The sequence below is a fragment of the Emys orbicularis genome, chromosome 18 (assembly GCF_028017835.1).
Source record: "Emys orbicularis isolate rEmyOrb1 chromosome 18, rEmyOrb1.hap1, whole genome shotgun sequence".
Lineage (NCBI taxonomy): Eukaryota > Metazoa > Chordata > Testudines > Emydidae > Emys > Emys orbicularis.
In genome coordinates, this window is record NC_088700.1 from 18008420 (window position 1) to 18016063 (window position 7644).

Below are 7644 nucleotides of genomic sequence, written 5' to 3' on the forward strand. Positions count from 1 at the left end.
GAAACCGCAGGCCAGGTTTGCAAATTGAATTTCACACCACTTTGAGCCATGCTGCTGGTTGCTGAGTCTCTGAGCCCCTCTCCTCTAAACTCCGCACCCATTTCTGACTTCCTGAGCCCTTTTGATCTCAGCTATTTGTGGACTGCTGTGGCCTTCTATTGTGAACGTGGTGTTTGATGCTGTGCTCCTGTTGTAAAAGTAGCCCCTTCTGTTGTGCGGCTGAGTTTAGAATCTTGTAGCATGCCTTCTGCTTTTTTCCAAGCCGCTGGACATTCCCATTTTAGCCGGCATGCCTCCAAGATGGTGAAAGACTTTGGAGAAAATGGGGTACTAAGTAACACTGCTAGAAACACCCTGGCTGTCTGGATCAGATGTGACTGGGGGGAGGAGACTGTTGATGGTGTTCCCCTTGACTTGGCTCTGCATTCTCCTTGTGCCTTTGCCTCCAACTTTGCTGGGAACAGTGAAGTCCTTGATTTTCCATCAGAAGTGTCCTCACCCCTCTTCTCTGCCCAAGGAAGGAAGAGCTGATGCAAATCCTGAGACATTGGCCTAAAGGTGTCTAATTTAGGGCAGAATTTGGGGAAAAATCCCAGAATCCTCAAAACATTGAAATCGACATTATTAAGGCGCCTAAGGTTTCATTAACTCAGGAAAAGGCTAAAGTAGAAAATATCTGAAGATCAATGGAAAAGTGAAAGTCTTTGTACCCTGTGCTTGGCGTCAAAGAAAGAAACAGAGAATTAGTCTCGTTAGAGTTGGTATGGCAACACCCATTTTTTCATGTTCTCTGTGTATATCTAGCTTCCTACTGTATTTTCCACTGCATGCATCCAATGAAGTGGGTTTTAGCCCACGAAAGCTTATGTCCAAATAAATGTGTTAGTCTCTAAGGTGCCACAAATACTCCTCGTTCCTTTTACAGAATTAAAAATAACTCATGGGAGGTTAGATTTAGTATGATCCATGTTGGATAGCTGCTTCTGGTGGATAAAGTATACTGCATTGATAAAAGCTCTGGATGTCTCTAGAGCAGCAGTTCAAGTGAAAAATCTTGGTGAGTCAATTCAAGATAGTGTATTGTCTGTCTTTTACCCGTGCGGGCACATAGGGCTTGTCTACACTGCAAAGTTGTCGACAAAACTTTTGTCTTTCACAGGTACTTAAAAAAGCCCCCCCGGGAAAGACAAAAGTTTTGCCAACGCAAGTGGCAGTGTGAACGCGGCTTTGTCGGCAGGAGCAGGGCTAGAAATATTTTGTCAGCAAAAGTGCTGACAAAGTACCGAAAAAGAGCGTTTACACACGCTGACTTTTAGCGACAAGGCTGTGTCGATACAGCCTTGCTGCTAAAAGCTGCATGGTGTAGACAAGCCCCAAGAAAGAATACTTCCAAGACAAGATTTTTTTTTTAAATCTCAAACACAAGGTTCATGTGCATGGAAGGTGAGATTTTCAAAAATGCTCAATGTTGGCTTACCTCTGCTCCCTTTGGTTGTGATTTTTCAAAGGTGCCTAAGTGACGTAAGTACCCAAGTCCCATTGACCTGCAATGGAACTTGTGCACCTAAGTCACAGAGTTGCTTTTGAAAATAGTTGCTTGTATTAAAGTGAATACAAGTTTTATTACTGACTGCACTGGGGGCAGAGTGAGGCCAGGGCTGAACATCTTTGAAAATCCAGCACGGAATTGCTTGTCTGGCATTATAGACTGGACATACAGGAGCTCAGGCAATGGAGTTCAGTGCTGCCAACCACTATATTAACCCAGCTGTCTTGTCGGTATCTCCCATTGGCTAATTTAGGTGGCTCTCACCTCTGCTTGGTGGCTTCTGTGAACACCATTCATAGGCACCTAATTCTCCCCATGCATTGCATAGAGAGCCTGGGCTGTGAATGCCACTGGATGGCAGAGTGCTTAAAAGCTGGGCACTGCAGCATTGTAGCACCGAAGTCCCTTTGTGAATCTAACCTTCAGGCCCTTTATGCCTCAGTTCCCCATCTGTACAATGGGGATGACAGCAGTGCCCAGCCTCTCAGGGGTGTTGTGTGGATTAAAAATTGGGAGTTGTTTAGAGCCCATAGTAATAGGGGCCCGATAAGTAACTTAGATCATGATCCAATTTTTGCAGGTTCTTTTCTTCCCCGGCTGACAGTGATGCAAGAAATAAAACAAAACAAAAACAAACAAACAACAAAAAAACTTCACAATCTAAAATGAAATGTCTCTTCCCTCCGAAAACTTTGATTGATTTTGATCATTTTCTGAGGGTAAAACATTCCTGCTTGCCAGATTTATAAACAGGGATTTGTCCTGTGTCCTTTCTCCTCCCTTGCTGTATAGTTTGCCTTTCACGTTAGATGTCACTTTGTCTTTTCCCTGTCTTGTATTATTTCCAATTAAGTTTAATACATTAATCCCACAGTCAGCAGATTGAGTATTTGGTTTCCCTTTTTATAAGATATTCAGAGCTTTATTAAGAGTTTGTGCTGGAATGTAATTTTTTCTTGTGACCCTTTATTATAATCTGGATGCTTTACTGCATCCGGAGCCCAATTCATATCTGCTGTAACTCTGTTGCTTTGGTAAGATTAAAGCAGGGCTAATTTTGGCCCTCTGTATGTTTCATTATTAGCTTTTTATGTTTACAATCTCCAATCCGATCACATTTCCCTAACTGAAGTTTTTTAACAGCATTTTTAACTCAATTCGCTTGTATGTGGAACACTGAAAAATAGAAATTGCCATATTAGAGCAGACTAGCCCAGTATGCTGCCTTCTGCAGTGACCAATACCAGATATTTCATAGGAAGGTTCACAGAAACATAATATGATGGAATAAATTACCCAGAGGGATGTTTCTTCCTGACCCCAGGCCATTAGCCATTAACTGAAACCTGAGGGTTTGAATCTCTCATCAATATTAAGCTATCTCATTTAACTCTGATTATTCATACAAATGTCTATATCAGGGATCGGCAACCTTTGGCACGCAGCCCACCAGGGTAAGCCCCCTGGCGGGCCGGGCCGGTTTGTTTACCTGCCGCATCCGCAGGTTCGGCCGATCGCGGCTCCCACTGGCGATGGTTTGCCGTTCCAGGCCAATGGGGGCTGTGGGAAGCGGCGGCCAGCACATCCCTCGGCCTGCACCGCTTCCCGCAGCCCCCATTGGCCTGGGACGGTGAACCACGGCCAGTGGGAGCCGCGATCAGCCGAACCTGCGGACGCAGCAGGTAAACAAACCGGCCCGGCCCGCCAGGGGGCTTACCCTGGTGAGCTGCGTGTCAAAGGTTGCCGATCCCTGGTCTATATAATCCTTTTTCATATCCAGCTAAGCTCTATGAGTTTGCCGTTCCAGGCCAATGGGGGCTGTGGGAAGCGGCGGCCAGCACATCCCTCGGCCTGCACCGCTTCCCGCAGCCCCCATTGGCCTGGGACGGTGAACCGCGGCCAGTGGGAGCCGCGATCAGCCGAACCTGCGGACGCAGCAGGTAAACAAACCGGCCCGGCCCGCCAGGGGGCTTACCCTGGTGAGCTGCGTGTCAAAGGTTGCCGATCCCTGGTCTATATAATCCTTTTTCATATCCAGCTAAGCTCTATGAGTAAATGTTATGGCAATGAGTTACGCAGGTTAATAATGTATTGTGCAAAACACATGGTTTCTTTCTTCCTCTCCTCCTCCTTCTTCTTATTCTTCAAATTGTATTGAGCAATTTCTGTTGTGAAAGCGAAGGGGTAAACAAAGGTTATCCCATTCTTTCTTTCTTTGATCATTGATTTATTTGCCTCCAGTCATATTTTGTCATGCGTGTGATTTGCTTTAGTCAAACACAAGTTATTGGCATATTCTAGGAATAACAGGATGAAATACTAGGGTCTGTATTACACAGGAGGTCACACTAGATGATCTAATGGTCTTTAAAATCTGTGGCTGTGTCCTGCACTGTGAGCCCAAGATCTTTCTCTGTAAGTGGTTTGAGGATTGGCCGGCTAAACCCAGGGTTACGAGTTCAATCCTTGAGGGGCCCATTTAGGGATTTGGGGCAAAAATCTGTCTGGGGATTGGTCCTGCTTTGAGCAGGGGGTTGGACTAGATGACCTCCTGAGGTCCCTTCCAACCCTGATATTCTATGATGATTCTAATCCTTGACCAAGCAAACATTCCTTTAATCAGCAAATTCTGGGCATGCATAATACCCCTGATTTCAATGCAAGCTGGCCTCGTGTCAAGATCATGCTCTCTGTGGGGCACTTCCAAAGCCCAGCGTGGTCAATGGGAACCTTGTCCATTCACTTCAATGGGTTTGGGATCAGGGCCTTTTTTGTGTGTGCATTTGATTATTCCTCCTTATCATCTGAGTCAATTTATTGTTGCCTGTATTTGACCCTCATTCAGTGACTTGAAACCATTCCACTGATCTTCCCAGGCCAAGCTTTGCTGAAGTGTCCTGAGATTTTGGGTGACTCCAATCTTGGGTATCCAGCTGCAGAGACCCTGAAGAGGCCATTTGCAGAAAGCACTGAGCAGCTGCCCTCTGAAAATTAGCCTTCTTTCGGGTGTCTCAGGTTAGGCACTCGGAAATTCAAACGCCCCAAATCACTACTAGACGTCTGAAAAATCTGGTCTTGGGCTCATACTGTATGTTAATCTTAACATTCCCTTTTCTCTCAGCTTCATAGTTTCCCTATCACCCTCTCCATTCCATCCTCCAGGTCACGGATGAGACTATCAAATGGTATCGGACCCAGAAAAGAAAATGTCCATCTTTATTAAATCTTACCTAATACGTCCTACTGTGAGATACCAAAGACCGTCGAACAGCCCAGACGCGTCCCCTCTTTGGAGAGGATGCTATGCAGACCGAACTATTATAGTCCATGGCAGACAATAACTCCAACTGAGGGAATGCATTACCTGAAAAATCTATGTGAGTTATTGCACTATTATAGCCATTCCGTTTGTATTGGATTATTATTGCATTTTATTATCTGCCTTAATGCCACTAGTTTCGCTATGTACTGTACTTTGAGAACGATGGATGATGCGCATCGCCTACTGTTATAAAAAGATTTTTGTTCCCTACAGGCAATTTACAGCTAATTTGATATACCTGCTCTGCTATTGCCTTGAAAGGCTGACTGATGTGTTCCCTTTGAACAAGAAAGCTGGCTTCACCGCAAGGATAAACACTGTGCAGTTTCCCGGGGAGATAATACCGCACAAATTGCTGATTTAACCTCTGTTTTTCTCCCTGTCTTATGTCTAGTTTGGTTCAGTAATTTTGATTGATGGTTTTTTTCCTCCCATATATCCCAAAGGAGGAAGTCTTAGGCGGGAGCTCCATAGCACTCTCTTTAAAAGAATAGTCTATTGTAACAGCCCCCAATATTGTTGTAACAGTAATAAGTGTGTAACACACACAGTATCATTAACTTTATTTATTTGCCCCAGTCACCAGACGAGATCAGAACCACATGATACATGAGTCGGTTTCCAATTATGTCAACGGTTATTGTTACAGTAACACTTACGTTCCTACATCCCGTTGATTTTCAACTTTGTCTCAGTTGGAATAATTGACTTTCAGTGGGACTTAGGCTCCTAAATCACTTAGTCCAGATCCTCAAAGGTAGTTAGGTGCCTAACTTCCATTGATTTCCATGAGCGTTAGGTGCCACAATACCTTGGAGAATCTGGGCCTTAGGTATTTTTGAAAATTGTATTCAGTGTTTCCCAGCTTTTTCCATGCGGACACACCCATTTCTGTACTGGAAATCCGCAGCTCTGGGACTCCTCTCCCATCATGCTGCATCAACCTGCTGCCATTTGTCAATCTGGGAAGGGTAGGGTGGATGCAACCTATTCAACTTCAAGGGCTGAACCCCTAAGTTTTAAAGCAGCAGTGCAGAATATGGTAGCATCCGTTGAGTGATGCATCAGAGCGCTCACGGTGGAAAGGTCCCTCACAACGGCATCTGTGTCCCAGAAAGTTCTGAATGCATTACTCAACCCACCCAGGCCCCGATCTAGAATATAATGTAGGCCAAAGAGAGATGCGAGAAAATGATTCACTGTGGGAATTTTAAAAGGTGTGACTCATCTTGAGCATACATATTTTCAATAACCTCAGTTTTCTGATTCTGCATTTCCGGTTTCCAATGCTTTACCAGTGTAATCGTAAGGACGTGTGGTACAGAGGTGCAGCTGAGTCTAAAATGATGGGCACTGCTTGTTGGAGGGGGCTGTCTGAGTGGTTCAACGTGGAGATGAGTCAGAGGCCCTCTCTCCTAATACCAAATATTTGCTGTGTAAGACCTTTTATTCATTTTTCATCTACATCCTTCTGACTCATCAAATGTATGTTATGGTTCATGACAAAAATCTGCCTAGAGATAAGTTAGTTGTTCATAAACTATGGGCCAGATTCTGGCAGGAGGGCTACAAGGGCATACATGCAAAAGAAGAGGAAGATTTTGACAGCACCTGGATCTCTTTCAGAGAGAGGGTAAGTGCCTCATGAGAGGTACTGAGGAGCCTCAGTTCACAGTGACTTCATGCAGGGGTGAATTTTACATAAGCCATGTCGGATAGCTTGAGCCCATTCAACAAGTTTGATATTTTTCCTTTCCGCTTGAAAGTAGTGCAGTGAAGTTAAGTTGGAGCTAGGGCTTTTTTTCTGTTTCCCTGTAAGAGGAGTCACTTGTGTACTCTGCAAAGAAATAATTAGCATTGCTGGTTTTGTGGTTCACTTGTTTTCTCCCTTCTTGTCCTTTCACACAAAGGCAGAGAAAAGATCTGTGCTGCAGATGCTACAATGTGCCACATTTTGTGTATTAAAGAGTCAACGCAAAGACCTGGCTACACTCTGCCTTTAAGCCTCTACAGCCGCAGTGTGGGAGAATACGTTCATATGAAGCTCCTTGAAGCTGTATGCAGGACGCTGGCCTGCAGCACTGCATTTCAGCAGATCACTAGATAACCAGGGAGATGATAGGGGAGGGACTCCAGGACTGATGACAGAATCCACGGAGTGATGGAACATCACCATGGAGATGTGTTTGAAAATGTTTTAGTTGTACCCAGGCCAGTGTTTATGGGACACATAAGCCTGTTTTCAACTGTAGTGAATCCTCTCCCAGCTCCCTACACACAACACTTGCCACTCACACCCCAAGCTCACCATGATTTGATTGGCTAATGAGGTGCAGTGTCTCTACTACTCAGTTATGGGGGAGTTTATGAAGCATCTGTTCACACTACAATGGATACCATTAGAAAGTTGCTAATGGCTCTAAGATAACCACGTATCTTAAGTTACCTCAGTAACGCAAGACATTTCCTACAGTCCATTTGGGGATGTAGACAAGGCTACTGCAGACACTTTAGATAAATGGAGAGTGCTGCCTAACACAGGTATACACTTTTCATATAAAAGGGGAAGCTGTGTTTGTGCCTATGTTTACATTGTTGTGTTTGCTGTCTTTAAGTAACAGCCTGCACTCATGAGTGACACAGCTATGAGACTAAGAGCAGAGTTCTACAAGAAGTGGCCAGGGGTTGAATGGGTACCAGGAAAAGGAACGTTCATAGAGGAAGATGTTTCTCTTTTATTTTATTGAACAACTGCTGAAAACATCTTGGAGAA